Source organism: Suricata suricatta, chromosome 2, assembly GCF_006229205.1.
Source record: "Suricata suricatta isolate VVHF042 chromosome 2, meerkat_22Aug2017_6uvM2_HiC, whole genome shotgun sequence".
NCBI classification, from domain to species: Eukaryota; Metazoa; Chordata; class Mammalia; order Carnivora; family Herpestidae; genus Suricata; species Suricata suricatta.
Window position 1 is genome coordinate 49,527,606 of NC_043701.1, and position 16,725 is coordinate 49,544,330.

The following is a 16,725-nucleotide window of genomic DNA, read 5'->3' on the forward strand; positions in this document are numbered from 1 at the left end:
GGACAAGAGGACAATGTCCCACATGTTCAGGATTTGGACATTCTTTGGGACAAATGGCTGTTTCTTGAACAAACTGTAGCATTTAAAAGAGAAAAGGGGTTGACATAGATTAAGAGGAATCTGAGACATATGAAATGCAATGTATGCACCCTGTTTACCTTCAAACTGTAAGACAATTTTCTTTAAGGCAATCAAGCGTTATATTGTGATCCATTATTGTTAATTTTGGTAGGTGTCATAATGGCCTTGTGGTTTTTATCTGAGTACCTGCCTGTTAGATTAGAGAGCCATACTGAAATATTTGTGGGTGAAGTGATTGTGTCCTCTGTTTGTGGTCCTGCATTACTATATTGCATATTTGTTTTCTCTAGGCAGCTCTTGTCTTAGTGTGAATATAGTCATCCATAGATTACCTAAGCGTGAATGAGCCTCTTTGTGGATATAATCCAAAGTAGACTGTTTTGTTGTTGTTGTTGTTGTTGTTGGCACCAAGCAAGTATGCCCATGTAATATCAGTGTGTTGTTTTTATATTAGTCTAAGAAGAGTATCACTGGTTGCAGATCAAAGATCAAATGGACTTTAGAACCCCACGGTTTATTTCAGTTTGTCTCACCACCAATCCTCTCAACCTTCATAACATCCTTGCTTAGGCACCTCAGAAATTAAAGTCTGGGACAAAGGTACACGTGTGAGTACTTGACTGATATAATCTTTGGGGACAAGAATGAAGGACAAGGGGAGACAGGAAGGAAAGAGGAAGTGCCAATATAAGGATGCATCATAGAAGGAACTGGTGACTTGATCCTCCAGGACCAAATAACCAGCCATGGAACTACAGATGGTATTTCAGAACTATCCATTCAAGGGGAACACGGGGAAGAATTTCTGCTTCAGGTCCACCCTCCATTTGTCAGGGGTTTGCCCTGGGGATATTAATTACTCTGATATTATTAACGTAGTTGCACATATGGAGCTCTGAGCAGTTTCATGGCAATTCCTTTGATAGAAATGGTGCTGGGGTATGAACCTGTGAAGGTGACTCTGAGAAGCTCTGAAGTAATGTGTAAGGCACTCTGATATACATAAATATTGAGAATTGACTACTATATGGCAAATTAGATATCTTAGACATGTCAGTGAAGAAAAGTGAATAGCTAAGACCTAAGAAAATAAAATAAAGAACACTTTTCACTAGAGATCCCCCCTTCTGAAGCTAAAGAAAAGTTTTGGAAGTGTGTCTAAGTTCCCCAGTTCCCAATTTTAACTTGGGTATATAGAATTAGTCATATATAACATTGTTATATTATTATTATTATATTAGTAAAAATGGAGAAAAGGGATTCTAGGAGCATAATAAAGAATGAAAAGTGATTCATTATTATCTTTTTTTTCATAATGAAAGGGGAGATATAATCCTGTTAAATTTCTGTGAATAGTTATTCCAAAATTCGTTTTCATTTAGAAACTCTACTCTTTGTAAAACAAAAACAAACAAACAAGCAAACAAAACACCTCCATTCCTCATAAATTATGACTAGAGAAATTAATTACTAGACAGAATACTAATTTTCAAATATAAAATATTTTAATATAATTCAAAATATTATGAATTATGTTCATTGTGGTTCATCAGGTTGAAAGATTAGAAAATATGTAATTTAACTGAGTCAGTAGTGGTAGATCACCTTCTAGTCATCACCCATCAGGCACTTTGCAGAGTTAATATTGATTCAAAAGATACTTTCCATCTCTGTGGCATCTATAATCTGGTTAGAGAGACAAACACACATACAGAGTCCTTATGATACAAAGCAGAAGAGAAGGATTTAACTTAAGCAATTAGATCCAAGGGAGAATGAGGGTTGGGGTACTGGGGGAGGCTAATAGCAGTGGTGATGGCTTTACCAAAAAAAATGGTTTGGGGGATTAAGATATTCACAAAAAGAGAATTGAACCCTTAGTTGAAACCAAATAAATATTATTCAGATACTTGTACTGAAAGCAAGATTACATCTCCTGGGAATTCTACACTTGTAATTCTGTTTGATCACTTTTAGGTCATTAAATTGTCTATTTGCAAGTGGCATAATATTTTATGCCCAGGACTACAAAACAGATTTTAGCAGACATATAAGATATTTCTCTTCCCCACCAGCTTGTTTCCAAACTAGGAAAGCTCCATATTAATCTTTGACAAAGCAGAAAAGAGTATCCAGTGGAAAAAAGACTGCCTCTTTAGCAGGTGGTGCTGGGAGAACTGGACAGCAACATGCAGAAGAATGAAACTGGAACAGTTTCTTACACCACACACAAAAATAACTCACAATGGATGAAGGGCTTGAATGTGAGACAGGAAACCATCAAAACCCTAGAAGAGAAAGTAGGAAACAGCCTCCTTGACCTCAACCGCAGCAATTTCTACTCAACACATCCCCAAAGGCAAGGGGATCAAGAATAAAAATGAACTATTGGGACCTCATCAAGATAAAAAGCTTCTGCACTGCAAAGGAAACAATCAAGAAAACTAATAGGTAACTGACAGAATGGGAAAAGATAGTTGCAAATGACCTATCAGATAAAGGGCTGGTATCTAAAATATACAAAGAACTCACCAAACTCCACACCCAAAAAACAAGTAACCCAGTGAAGAAATGGGCAGAAGACATGAATAGACACTTCTCCAAAGAGGACATCCAGATGGCCAACAGGCACATGAAACGATGCTCAGTGTCACTCATCATTAGGGAAATACAAATCAAAACCACACTGAGGTACCACCTCACGCCAATCAGAGTGGCTAAAATGAACAAATCAAGAGACTATAGATGCTGGCGAGGGTGTGGAGAGATGGGCACCCTCCTACACTGTTGGTGGGAATGCAAACTGGTACAACTGCTCTGGAAAACAGTGTGGAAGTTCCTCAAAAAACTACCAGTAGAACTCCCCTATAACCCAACAATAGCACTGCTGGGGATTTACCCAAGGGATACAGAAGCACTGATGCATAGGGGCACATGTACCTCAATGTTCACAGCGGCACTTTCAACAATAGCCAAATCATGGAAAGAGCCTAAATGTCCATCACCTGATGAATGGGTCAAGAAGATGTGGTTTATATATACAATGGAATACTACATGGCAATGAGAAAGAATGAAATCTGGCCATTCGCATCAAAGTGGATGGACCTTGAGGGTGTCATGCTAAGCAAAGTAAGTCAGGTAGAGAAGGAAAGATACCATATGTCTTCACTCATAGGTTTAACAGGAGAAACTTAACAGGGGATCATGGGAAGGGGAAGGGGGTAAAAGAGTTAGGGAGAGGGAGGGAGGCAAATCATAAGAGACTCTTGAATACTGAAAACAAACTGAGGGCTGAAGAGGGAAGGGGAAAAGGGAAGGGGAAGATGGTCATGGAGGAGGGCCCTTGTGGGGAAGAGCGCTGGGTGTTATATGGAAACCAACTTGACAATAAACTATAAATTTAAAAAAAAGAGATAACAACTCATTCACTGAGAGCAGATTCCACACAGCTGGGCTTAATGAGAAGGGAGCATGTTCATAGAATTCCATCATAGGTGGATCTTCTGATTCCTGGGAGCCCAGTCTCTAAAGCAAGTTTTCTTGCTCCATAGTTCAACTACCTACATGTTAAAAATGCACACAATTGGGCTTCAACTCAGAATGACTTAGACTGTGTGCAGTTGAGGCCAGGAATCTCCATATACACATTTTTTAAATTTCCCCAGATTATTTTTGTGCATGCAGAAGGTTACTTCAGAAAGGAGTTGATCTGAAGGGGTAGAGAGGCAGCTGGTTCACATTATTTAATCTTATTCTTCTGCTGATGTCCCCCCAAACTTCCTTGGAAAGGTAGCTACAAAGGATATGGAGCTCCTCTCAGGGACTGGGGTTGTGACGGGAGCCAAGGGTATGGACAAGCTCTAAGAACTTTGGGGACCAAGAAAGGAGCCTCCTGACATAAAGCTGGATTTGTATTTAGCTTTAGTTTTTCCCTCTTTGTTCCATCCATGTTAGTTATATAAGAGCTGAAAGAATAAAAAAGCTTTGGCTCATGACTCCAAACAGAAAAATATATTTATTTTTCAAATGGTAGTAAAACAAACAACTCCAAATTCATGGTCTTGTTTTCCTTTTCACCCCTGTGGACCTCTGTGTAGGATATGAAAGTTTCTCGCTGTTCCCAGCTGTTCTGGGGGTCTCCCTTCCCTGTTATCCTGGAAATTCTCTTTGCCTTTTCTATGTGTATCCCCTTTTCTTGGACTGTGTGTCTTCCTCTTTCTTAGTTTACTTCCTTTATGTGGCAGAGCACATCATCCAGTAGTTTCCTCAAAAATAGTGCATTTGAAGTAAACGCCTTGAGTTCTTCTGAGAGGAAAAGGATAACTCTTATCCTTCAAACTGACCTCCCAGGAAGTATGTACTTCTTTCAAAGCTCAGTTTAAACAGGGTATCCCTCGTACTTCAGGCAATCAATTTTGATGCTCAACATTTAGACCCCAGGAGAAGGGCTGATGCTTTATTAACCATGAACACTGATGACATAAGGCCCACCACTACCTGCCTCTTCATACAGCAAGCTCAAGGCTTGGATCCCAGCCCCCTGATGATTCCAAGGGAGGGGCTGGTGCTATCTCCAATTAAAAATAGTGTCTTGGCGGTGGTGGTGATGGTGGAGGGCACTTGAGGGGAAGAGCACTGGGTGTTGTATGGAAAACAATTTGACAATAAAATATTATGAAAAAAAAAGAAAACATAAAAAATTTAAAAAATTAAATAAAAAACAAATGCTTTACAAAAAAAAATAGTGTCTTGGCACAAGAGGGCTGGAAATCTGTTTTTGCCAAGTATTATTACCATTATATCCTGACCTCTGATTACACAGAAGTTGTACTGATGCTTCTGTAACTATGCAGTTTAAAAGTCTCAAAGCCCAAGTAACTGAGTACCTTCTCCAGATTAGCTCTGTCAGACTGTGCTCTTTCCCACAGTGTGGTGGGAAGTGGGAGAACTGACAGCTGCTACTGATGCTGGTGCCATGAATTCCCTAGTGAACACTGCTTCCACAGCCCAGGTGTGTATGCTGTCTAGACATTTGTCACTGTTTGCACAATATCTTGAATATGAAAAGATCTCCATTCTCCTGCCCTCACCCCACCCCTACTACCTATACCGCTCACATCATCCCTACTAGTATCTAAATGATAATCTGGTTGGGCATAAAAATCCTGGGTTGAGATAATTTTCCTCTTATAATAAATAAACACATTAATCCATTGTTCACTCATTTCTACTGTTCAACAGTTCAATTCCACTCTGATTTTCAGTCTTTTGTATGTGACCTATTTGTATTTCTTTCCTTTCTCTCTCCCTCTCATCTTCTCTCCTTCCTTCCTTCTGTCCTTTCTTCCATCCTTCCTTCCTTTCTTCCTCTTCCTTTGTTTTTTCCTTACTCCCTCCCTCTCTTCCTTTCTTCTTCCCTCTCTCCCTTCCTCCCTTCCCTTCCTCCCTTCTCTTTCTCTCCCTTCCTCCCTTCTCCCTCCTTCCTTCTTTCTTTCTTTCTTTCTGTCTTTCTTTCTTTCTTTCAACTTCAGATCCTCCCTTTGACCTAGTATTTGACATTGGTATTTTTCAACATCTATTTAAAAATAGATCAAAGGAACTAGAGGGTATCATGCTAAGAGAAATTAGTCAGAGGATGACAAATATCATATGACTTCACTCATATGAGGACTTTAAGATACAAAACAGATGAACATAAGGGAAGGGAAGCAAAAATAATATAGAACAGGGAGGGGGACAAAATGTAAGAGATTCTTAAGTATGAAGAACAGAGGGTTACTGGAGAGGTTGTGGGAGAAGGGAAGGGCTAAATGGGTAAGGGGCATTAAGGAATCTACTCCTGAAATCATTGTTGCACTATATGCTAACTAACTTGGATGAAATATTTAAAAATAAATTAAATATAAAAAATAGATCAAAGGGCATAGTTGTCAAACTTTTTTTACCTGGAAATTCACGTTCTTTGGGTCTGTAAATTTTTCCTTGAATTATTTCTTTGATGATGCCTTCTATTTTATCCAGGTCTCTCTTTTATTCAAATGTTGATTGTCCTGGACTAATTCTCACTATTTTTTTCTTCCCTATTTTCCATTTCTTTGTCCTCTTTTTCAACTTTCTTAAGACTTCCTTGTCTTGAAATTCTCCTTGTGAATTTTTTGTGTCTGTAATCAGAATTTTAATGTCTAAGAGCTCCTTTTTGCCTTTTAAATGCTCTTCTGTATAGTCTCCAGTTCCTTGTGGCATGAAATATCTTCTTAGCTCTCTGGAAATATTAATGAGTTATTTATTGTTGTTGCTATTGCTTTTTTTCTTTTTTTTTTTTCTTTTCCGGGCATTATTGTCTCTATTCTTTATTTTGATTTCTATCTTTCATATTAGGAGTTATCCTCAAATGTCTATTGATCCCTTACAGAACAGTCATGTTTATGGGTGGAGCCATAAAGACAGCTTAAGAGAAGTTAACTCTTTACATGGACAGCTAATTAATTGGTTTGTCATATAAAAGAAGTTATAATAAAAAAAATCTCAAGATATGCCCATAAAAATAGTTCTACATTCATGTTTCTGAGGTTCACAGATTAAGAACTCCTTAGGGGGCACCTGGGTAGCTCAGTCAGTTAAGTATCTGACTCCTGACTTAAGTTTAGGTCATGATCTTGAGGTTTATGGTTTTGAGCCCCTTGTCAGGATCTGTGCTGACAATGTGGAGCCTGTTTGAGATTCTCTCTCTGTCTGCCTCTCACCACCCCTCAAAATAAATAAATAAACTTAAAAATAAGAAGTCCTTAGTTCATGAAGTAAAATGTTCACACTGATGTTTTTATACTTTAAAACTAGTTAATGTACAAATACTTTTCTAGCCCTTGTTTGAACACCTTGAATGAGGGGAGCCCACCATCAGCCAAATTAGTCCATTGTCTTAGAACAGCCTCATTATCAAAAACTATTCTTTGTTTGATCCAAAATATCTCTCCATAATGTCTATCCTTGTCTTATTTATGCTAATTGGATATATTAAAATCCAATCAAATCCTTTTTTTCTGTTTAGAGCTTAAACATAATCAATATTAATCCCACATTAGTAATTTAACCTTTCTGGACTAATGCTATAAAACCACTATCTCTCTTTCTCTGAAAACACCTATAAAAAAATAGAAAATAATGTATCCCCCACTCAGCTATTCAAGAACAATCTTGGATTACTGGGTGCTTAGGCTTGTGTTGTTTAATATATAGAAATGCCAACTGGTGTAGTCAAAGAGCATAGATCCATTTACATTGGGAAGAGTTAACTACTGGGAATGAGTGGTAGGTCAAGACAAGATCTGGTTTAGTTGGTGGTCTGGGAAGAGCCTGCATCAGCTACATTTTGGGAGGTGAGAAAGAGAGAGAGAGAGAGAGAGAGAGAGAGAGAGAGATTGAGACAGAGATCCAGACTGCTTAGACCCTTATCCTCAATTCTCCAGTGACACCAGTAAGCTCTTTAGCTTCTGACATTTTATTTATTTATTTATTTTTAATGTTTTTTACTTATTTTTGAGAGACAGAGAGAGACAGCGCAAGCAGGGGAGGGGCAGAGAGAGAGGGAGATACAGATTCTGAAGCAGGCTGCAGGCTCTGAGCTGTCAGCACAGAGCCCGACATGGGGCTCGAACCCATGAACCATGAGATCATGACCTGAGCTGAAGCCGGATGATTAACCGACTGATCCACCCAGGCGCCCTGCTTCTGACATTTTATACACAACTTTATTCCCTATCTTCCCTACACTAACAGAGTTAAAGAGATCAAACCTGCTCTTTCTCAGCTACACAAATCCTGGAGTACAGTCCTTATGCAATAGGGTGGCCAAGGAGCTTGAAACTTTTTTTGCAGGCAACAAAAGCCATTTGCTTCTCCTACACACAGCCAAAGAAGAGCTAATAGCAAATATCTGCCAATATACAGGGGTGTGTTGCTTTGACAAAGGCCAAAACTCCCCAACTTTCAAAAGACTATTCTTGAAGCTACTATCTTGTTCCCTTAAAAGCCAGTCCCTCCAGAGCTCACTTCAGAATGGAATCAAGACTCCCTTATGTTTTCCATCTCACATTCTGCCTTCAATATCTGTGCTTCAATATCACAAAGGTGGACAAACTTCCACTCTCTAACCTGGCTCCGCCCCAGCACCTGGCTCTCTTGTCTTTGAGTGAGGACGAGCCAAGAATGAACTCAGCTGGAGAAAATGTGCAGAAAGGGTGGGAGCCAGGAAGCCAGGGGCAAAGCAAACCCTCCCTCCCGAGGTGATGGGCTCCACAGCTGTCCCAGGCCTCAGAACCCTACAGTGCCAGTCAGGGGGCTGGCTCTGCCTGTCTCCTCCTCTGCACTCCTGGCAAGGGGTCTTTTTGTTGTTATTCCCCCTCCTTCTCTCCTGATTGCAGGCCCAGTATTTGCTTGTCTCGCAGCCAAAGATAAACTCCAGGCATTCAGAAGGCTACTCTTTAGATATCAGAATAGAGCACTGCCTAAGGGAGAGGAACAATTTGTCGTAGGTATTGCTTTCCCACTTTTTTCCTTCGTAGTTCATTTTGACGAGGCAGCACAGTGTACATGGATTCATGAAAACTCGGGGTTGAAAAGTAACATGAAGTACATCAAGACTAACCCCACTGAATCCTTGAAACCATATTCACACAATTCCAGATCTATCTTCCTTCCATTGACACCAAATTACTGCCTCTCTAAAACTGCCCATATTTGCAGACAGTGCTATTCACATTCTCCTCTTCCCCTGCATTCACTGAAGGCAAGACATTTGAAGAGAAAAAAAGTCAAATTTATGGATGTGTACTACGGACAGGAACTCTGTCTCCATTTCTGATGTTTGGGCTCAAATCAAGAAATCCTACATCTTGGGAAGTCTTTCTTTGGCTTTTGGCATATTAAAAAAGTAAAAGGACATTGGAATTTGTTTTTAGGACTAAAAACAAAATACTAAAGCATGCTGTTGTGTTTTAGACCTGTGTCCGGTTTGGGAGAGTCCAGCAGAGACAGGAGGAGACAAGAAGCTAATCATGGCCTCTGGAGAAGACAGCTGGTCTAGCAAACTCCACAGTCCACCCTCACTCAGTAAGGAGCCTTGTGTGTTCTGTGGCTTATTAAATGCAAAATGTGTACGCTCTTCACTGAATGCTAACTAGAGGAAGCAAACGGCCCCTGAGGCTGACTAGGAAGACAGACAGCGGGGACAGTGAACATGGGACGCAGGCTAAAAACAAAGCAAGGTGCAAAGCCAGAGGTGGTTGCTGGCCGTCCAAACCTAGGGCTCCACACAAAGGTGACTTCCTGACAAGTCGAGCAAATAAGGCTCAGTGGGGGGACACCAGGGGTGTACTTGGAAGTCAAACCACACTTGTGAGATAAGGAAAAGCATGATTTGTGACTGTCTGCAAATAACTGGACCTCTACGATACTGGAAATGAATGTAGAATAGGGGTAGTCTCTGCTGCCCAGGCCTTCAGCATGCCAATTAGAAACCAGGGGCAGGGGCAGCAGGACGAGGTGCCATGTAGTTTTATGAATGTTCCCCTGTCTCTGGGCAGACACTTGCGGGCCCTGGTGAGGACATAATGGATGGTGAGTGAGCTTTGTGCCCTCCTCGGCACAGGAGGTGATGCCCATGAAGCCAAGGGCCAGAAGCACACGGAGGATTCGAAAACGGACATTTTCCTTCTGTGCTTAAACCATTCCGTGAGCAGCTGGGTACCGAGGAAATGAGCAGGTGATTTCAGATTTACGAAGCAGCATCCCGACCCCCTAGGCAGAGCCTTTGAGAACAGAAGGTGGGAGGCTGACAGAGATAGGTAGATGTGGGCATCTGAACCCAAAACAGTAGCTCTGATTACATATGGACCCTTGAACCAGCTGCTAGAAAGGGTTGCCATGGCGCCAGGAAACTGTCCCTCTCTCAGCACGGAGAAGCCAGGTAAGGATCATCATTTATGGAAGATTTCTGTTGAAGAGGTTAATTCTTGAATTGAGAATGTAATTCAAACTTTCTTCTGGCCATACTTCTATGCTTTTGATTTCTATAAGCTTCTAGAATTATGCTGTAGACACTACTGTCATTTGCTGATAACAAATTCATTTCCACTGGTAGGAGTGTCTCCAACCCATCCCCCACCATTCCCTTCTCTTGGCAACAAGAACAGAGATGGGAAGAACCAAAAGTAGGAGATGTGCAAAAATGCTCACACTGAGACAGTAACGTCACATTAATTTTATAACAATCCCAATACTGGCAAAGGAGTGTGGAACATTAAACCAGGTCAGTGGCATGAGTATTATTGGTCACAGATATTTGCCTGTGAGTATTATATTTCTCACCCATTGATATTAAACTTGGGCATACAATTTGCTTTCCAGAAACAAATGAAAGCAGAAATGTGTCGTGGTCACTTCCATGCAGAAGCTTAAGGACCAGTGCATGGTCTGCCATATTCTCTTTTCTCTCTGCTCACTGATTGTTCCAAACCGAGGCTGCTCCTTCACCTTGGAATGAAGACAATGTGAAGCAAAGCTGGAGCTAATATTCAATTGTCATGAGGCATGATTGAGAAATAAACAGTTGATGTTATAAGCCACTGAGATGTGAGGATCTTTTGTTACAGCAGCATAACCTGGCCAGACTAATTAATAAAAGTACCCATAAAGGATACACATCAACTTTTTTTTTAAATATAATACATGTATACTAACTTAAAAGATTGGTGAGGACCAAAGCAAAATAATAGCTATTATTTCTTGGGTTGGGGATTATGATTTTTTTTTTACTTATTACTTTTCTATAATTCCCAAGCTGCCTTTTTTTTATTTAAAACATTTTTAACATTTATTTATTTTTGAGAGAGAGAGAGAGAGCACAAGCAGGAGAGGGGTAGAGAGAGAGGGAGACACAGAATCCGAACCTGGCTCTAGGCTCTGAGCCATCAGCACAGAGCCCAATGTGGGGCTCAAACTCAAGAACCGTGAGATCATGACCTGAGCCAAAGTGGGATGCTTAACTGACTGAACCACACAGTGCCCCTAATTCCTAAATCTTCTAAAGTAAAAAAAAATACTGCATTTATTGCTAAGGAAAACATAAATGTTATGTTCTTTAAAAGGCAAAGTACCAAGCTACACCTAAACTCCAAGTTCAACTGTGATTTTTAGCACTCACCATTAGGTATGAGACTTTGGGTGACAAGAGTAACGTCTTTAAATGTATGCTGAAGATCTGCATCACTAACCCCATCTGGCCTCCTGTCCCCTTCCTCCTTGCTTCCCCTCAACCCACAGTCTTGCACGTACACCCCCAGGTCAGTACTTAACCGTGGTGTTCTGAAGTCCCCGTTGGCAGTGTGGTGGTACACAAAACTAACACTCACTGGGCACAGATGGCCTTGACCCTTCTTAATTCTGTGAACATATCCTTCTCTTGCTTTCCCATCTGGTTGTCACAGTCAGAGGTGCTCTTTTCTGAGGCCTGTTCCTTCACCATCAAATGCAAAAACTGTGTATCAATGGGGATGGGAGTAGAAGAAATTCCTCCTTCTAGATATATCAGGAAATTAACCATGAATCCAAGAATTAAAACATCTTAGAACCCCTACTTGAAAAGACCAAGAATAAGGCCATGATCAATGGTGAGTATTCTGATTCATCCTGATTCCATTTTAAAATCCCTAAAAACATTGTGCTAATTATGTTATTAAATTCCTTCATAACTCAGAACAAGAAACACTATGCTCTGTAACAAACAATCCGAAAATCTTGGTAACGTATCCCTATAAAGGTGTATGTCTCACTGATATCATAGGCTGATGTGGGTCAAGAGGCTCTCCTAAATGGCTCACCTTAAAGCAATGACCCCAAATCCAGATTCCTTTTGTCTTGAGACAGGACATTTTTCAACAGCGACACAAGAGTTGCCATAGGAGGCGGAGGAGGAAGAGAACGGATGATTACACAGGAATTTCATGCAATACCTGGAGGTGGTATCATTTCACATCATTTCAGTCCACATTCCATTATCCAGAAACCCATTAGATGCACTGGCCAAGCTGAAAAGGAAACTGGAAAGTGGAATCTTCTCTTTACTGAAGAAAAAACAAAAACAAAAACAAAACTGGCAAGCATATAGCAGGCTCCTCCCTCAGTTTTCCCTTCTAGTCCCTAAATATCCATTTCATTCTTTTTCCAACACACACAACTCACTCACTTCTCCCAAGAGGGATAATTCAAAGTCTTATCCACTCACAGAGTCCGAAGTTGGAGCCCTGGGTCTCTGGGAGATGTGCAAAATTCTGTATCACATCCAACCAAGACTTCTCTAGACCTGGTAAGCTATAAACTAAAAGGAAAAGCTGCCTTCCCCCCACCACATACACCCCCACAGTAGGCAAACACATCAAGAACACCCTTAACAAATCCTCTCATTTGAAAGAGAAAGAAGGAAAGTCTCATGTCCATCACTGAACCGTATAGATTCTGAGGTCCCACTGAGCAAATTCCTAAAGGACCCCCATCCCTTGGGTGGACAAAGTCCTTCAACTAGGCCAGGCTCTACTTTCTGGAAGAACGCCTCTGCCCACTGATCTCCAGGGCCTTTGGCTCCACCCACGGGCACGCCTCCTGGTTTATTATTGTCCTTGGCCATGTCTAAGGATGGCTTTATGAAAATGATACATTTGAAGCTGTCTCCTTCCAGCTTCCAATATCAACTTCCTTGCCACACACTTACACCCCCTTCCACTATGCCACTTCCATTGCAGAAATCAATTTCTGAAACTACCAGGCTTCCGTCCAGAAAACAGAACTGCTTTGGACACTCTGAGTAGGAAGATGCTTAATCCAGGGAATCATAGGACATGCAGCTATTAAACAGTCAAGAGAGCATAGCTCAGAAAGGCCACTTTCAGGAAATGCAGGATTGTTGGGAAGCCACTACCAATGCTCTCTGCTTCTATAGCACAAACATAGTTGATTCTCAGAAAGACCTGCAATGCAGTTAGAAGTCATTGCCAATTACCTTAGCTGCCTACAGCATGGAAGTGAATTATTCTTAGGAAGATTTTCTAAACTAAGCCACTACCAAAATCCCGCATCAGGTGTCTGCTAATGCTTGTAAGAAGACAATAGCTTCTCTTTTCCATCTGCCTTCCAAATCTCTGAGGAATGTCCCCTTGGGTAGAATCTAATGAGGAGTCCTTGGCAAGGAGGTGTGGGATATGAAGTTTCCGTGATTTGTCATCCTGAGGTTCAGAGAAGACTGTTTAAGAAGGGTGGTGAAAATATTTTAAAAATCAAAAATAATATTTTTCACAATGAAGTTCACAGAAATTATTGAAAGTCACAGCCATTTACTATCTTCCTTTTCCTGATCATCTTAGCCTGCTCTGTGTATCTTGTTTAGTATGCTCACAGCACATATGAGCACCAAGCAAATCATTCTGGGACAATACCATGAGAAAAAGTTTCCTTTTGGACCTAAAACTGAGTGACTCTGATCCAAGTGCCTCCAATAAATCTGGCCTTTGATAAATAGTATTGCAGAACAGTAAAATGATATGATGGGGAATGAGTCCAGTCCAGAGTTTGCTACTAGTACTCCACCTGAAAGAAAGTTCTATGCCTTCTCTGATCTCATTTTTTTCTGTTCTGGAATAAATGGCCAGGCCAAATATTCATATAGCTATGGAGTCATTCTTCAAATGAAGTCTTACAAGGAGTTCCCATAACTAAAATAATGTAGAACTTGCCCTTTTGTAGTAGGACGGAGAGCCAGAGCCCCGCATTCCCCATGACAGCACCAGATAACTCCTTTGGTTCCATGGTGCACGGTTTAGAATCTCCTGGGATGAGATTGCCTGAAAAATACTCCATCTACTTCAGAAGTTATATGATGTAATCATTTCCCAAGCCCAGACTCTGTTGGAAGTAATGCCAAATGCTCATTAAGAAATATTTATATTCAGCAAAGCTCTAAGACTAATTTATATTTGTACCAAAAAAAAAAAAAAAGAGAGAGAGAAGGTGACTAGAAGTCTTTACAGTGGAACAGGTTCCACATTTTGGAAGTATAACATTTGTGCCCCCAAACTCAGATTTCAAATGCTGTAAGATTTCCTTAAAGATTTGATGTGGCATTCTTTACATGATACTCTGATAGCTGGAATAGCTACATGGAAGAGTGTCCAGTGCCCATAATCGGTGTAAGAGAAAAATGAACAGGTACCACTTAGGGGACAACAATTAGACTTAACCGGAACCTACTGATGTTGTCATATGGAAACAGAACCAATATTATTTCCAAGTGGGGGCGGAGAAAGAATTCCATAGTATTCACCAGACCTTCTCAGCTACATTGAGAAGACCTGCTATGCTTAGGGTCCATTTGGAGTAATTTAAACTATAGTAGATGCAAGAAGGCAGAGGGAAATAAATGGATGATTACTAGAGTTTTCTGGGCAATTCTCTTTTGTTTTGTTTTGCCTATTTTCCAATTGAGCTGCCATGTCTTTGTTTCTCACTGTATGACCTCATTATGTGAGGCACCCCACAGCCAGATCGTGAACTCGGCCACAGACAGCTTAAGTAGAAGTCCACTGCAGCAACAGAGAGCCCAAGACTGTCTATAATTTTTATTATTGTCTTAGTCTGTTTGAGCTGCTATAGCGAAAATACTATGGACTAAATGGTTTATCAACAGAATCTGCTCCTTTCATTTTTATTTTTTGTTGTATTATTCTGTGTGTGTGTGCATGTGTGCACACATCACAAAACAAAAGAACATCCTCTTAGAAAAGGCTGGCTCTCTCATCCTTAAATGGACAATTAGTTATGCATTCATTCCACAGAACTGGAAACAGACAATAAAGTGAGGGGCGCTGTAGTAGCAGTTTGATCAGAGGACAGAACACCTGCTCCACTCAGGAGCTGCGTTGTGATGAATCATTCATTATTCGTTTATTCCACAGAAGTTGCCTGAATGCCTGCTGTGCCAGAAACCGTACTAGCTGCTGTAGATACCAAAATCCAGGAAGACACAACCACTGCCTTCAAGCTGCTTACATTCTAGCATGAGAAACAGGTCTGCAACAGACGAATGTAAGGAAGTGATGGAGTTTCTATGAGAGAAGCTACTTTCTACCTGAAACACAGGAAATAGCGAAAGGTTGTTTCAAGCAACAAAATTTTGAGCCCCTCCTAAAAGTCCAATATTGATTTTGTTTCCTAGAGCTTTTGGCGAACTTGTCTTAGTAGCCGGAAGTGTGTGCAGAGTCACTTGTTCAAATTAATCAGAGCAGTAGCTTAGGTAACATTACACAAACCAGGGACCGAGGAAGAAGCCAAGTCTGCTTTAGCATGTATCATGTGAATATCCACTCCTGCCCCCGTGGCGGGCCACAACAGCTTGCCTTGCTAATTGTGTTTTCTTAAAGGAAATGCTGGTTTTTATTAAACACTGGTTTATATCCCTTGAGTACACACCAGCTGGACAGTAGGAGGAAGCCGGTTCAGCATTAAAAGTTGACTGCAGATAATTTATAGGACCCACAAGCCACAGGCAGATAAGAGTGGAGTGTATTGTTCTCGGTAGCTGGCAAGGTACGGTGCTGGCGCACCCTGAAGCGCCATCTCCCGTCTCTGCAGAGACTGTAGCCTCCTTAAAAGTCTTCATAACCCTTGGTATGAATAGATCAGTAGGAGCATAAACAAGATCACGTGACATGTAGAGGACGTTAATGAGACCTACCTGAATTTAGACGGCCCAGAATGCGGTTGTTAGATCATTTTCAAGTGAGTAAAAACGGAAACTTGTTTTTCGCTTTGCAAATCATCTCTCCAGCAACTGTCCACTTGTAAGTACTCTCCAAAGCCCATAAGGCAACGGGCCTATAAAGGATGTTTCATGGAATAACTGAATCCAATTAAACTGCTGTTTACTTTTGCCTTAGAAGCTCTGACGAATAAAATGGAAGATGCTGTTGCCATTTTCATCGACTAAAACAAATCTTTACAGGGGAGAAAAAGAAGAGAAAGAAACTAAAATGTCAGTTGCTGACACTGTCATTCCCTGCCAGTCAGTAAATAAACATAACATCTATTTGTTGCCATGGAAACGTTCCGCCTGATTCCGAGCATCAAAGCTGAACAATAAAGAAACCCTGATATTTGTGGCTGGGCACAAACAACTCTTTTGGCATTTCTCATGAGCTCACCCACACAAGGACTAACATTTTCCCTGTTTGTTTTCTTTCTCAGGCATGAATGCATTTGCTTTGTAAAAAGAGACATGTATCTTAGAAACCTATCAAAAATATGTGAATACAGCTACCTCGCCAATCTCGGCTTTCCCCACTCCCCCCTCCCACCTCTCTTTTAACCTTTGCCTGAGAAGAATTTAAATGGCATATTTAGTCACTACTGTTGTGCTTCCTGTACCCGAGGCTGCATAAAAGGGATTGATTTAAATCACTTACAGTAACTGTGTGGAGGAGGAGGGTCCGGTTTTCTGCACCAAATGCTTCTGGATCCATAATAAGCAGCCAGAATTACAGACAACAGATGAATGTGCTTGTATTTGTCTCTTCTTAGGTAAAGAATTATTCTTTAGTAAA

At 40.8% G+C, this 16,725-nt stretch overlaps 2 long non-coding RNA genes across 5 annotated transcripts; one reads left to right on the forward strand and one right to left on the reverse strand.

Moving 5' to 3' along the window:
* Window positions 1–1,630: 1,630 nt before the first annotated feature.
* LOC115306054 lies at window positions 1,631–16,725 on the reverse strand. 2 transcript variants are annotated; one of them, XR_003915160.1, is made up of 4 exons: window positions 16,588–16,725; window positions 15,861–16,119; window positions 6,028–6,344; window positions 1,631–1,767 (listed from the first exon to the last, which is right to left on the reverse strand). It is a non-coding gene; the product is annotated as an uncharacterized LOC115306054 (long non-coding RNA). The 2 variants fall into 2 exon arrangements; XR_003915159.1 differs by lacking the exons at window positions 15,861–16,119; window positions 16,588–16,725 and adding an exon at window positions 11,959–12,147.
* Window positions 9,738–16,269, forward strand: LOC115306046. Of its 3 annotated transcripts, none has more exons than XR_003915155.1 (3): window positions 9,738–10,046; window positions 15,082–15,211; window positions 16,063–16,269. It is a non-coding gene; the product is annotated as an uncharacterized LOC115306046 (long non-coding RNA). The 3 variants fall into 3 exon arrangements; XR_003915154.1 differs by lacking the exons at window positions 15,082–15,211; window positions 16,063–16,269 and adding exons at window positions 10,221–10,388; window positions 10,487–10,704; XR_003915153.1 differs by lacking the exons at window positions 15,082–15,211; window positions 16,063–16,269 and adding exons at window positions 10,221–10,388; window positions 10,487–10,704 and having other exon boundaries at window positions 9,738–9,842.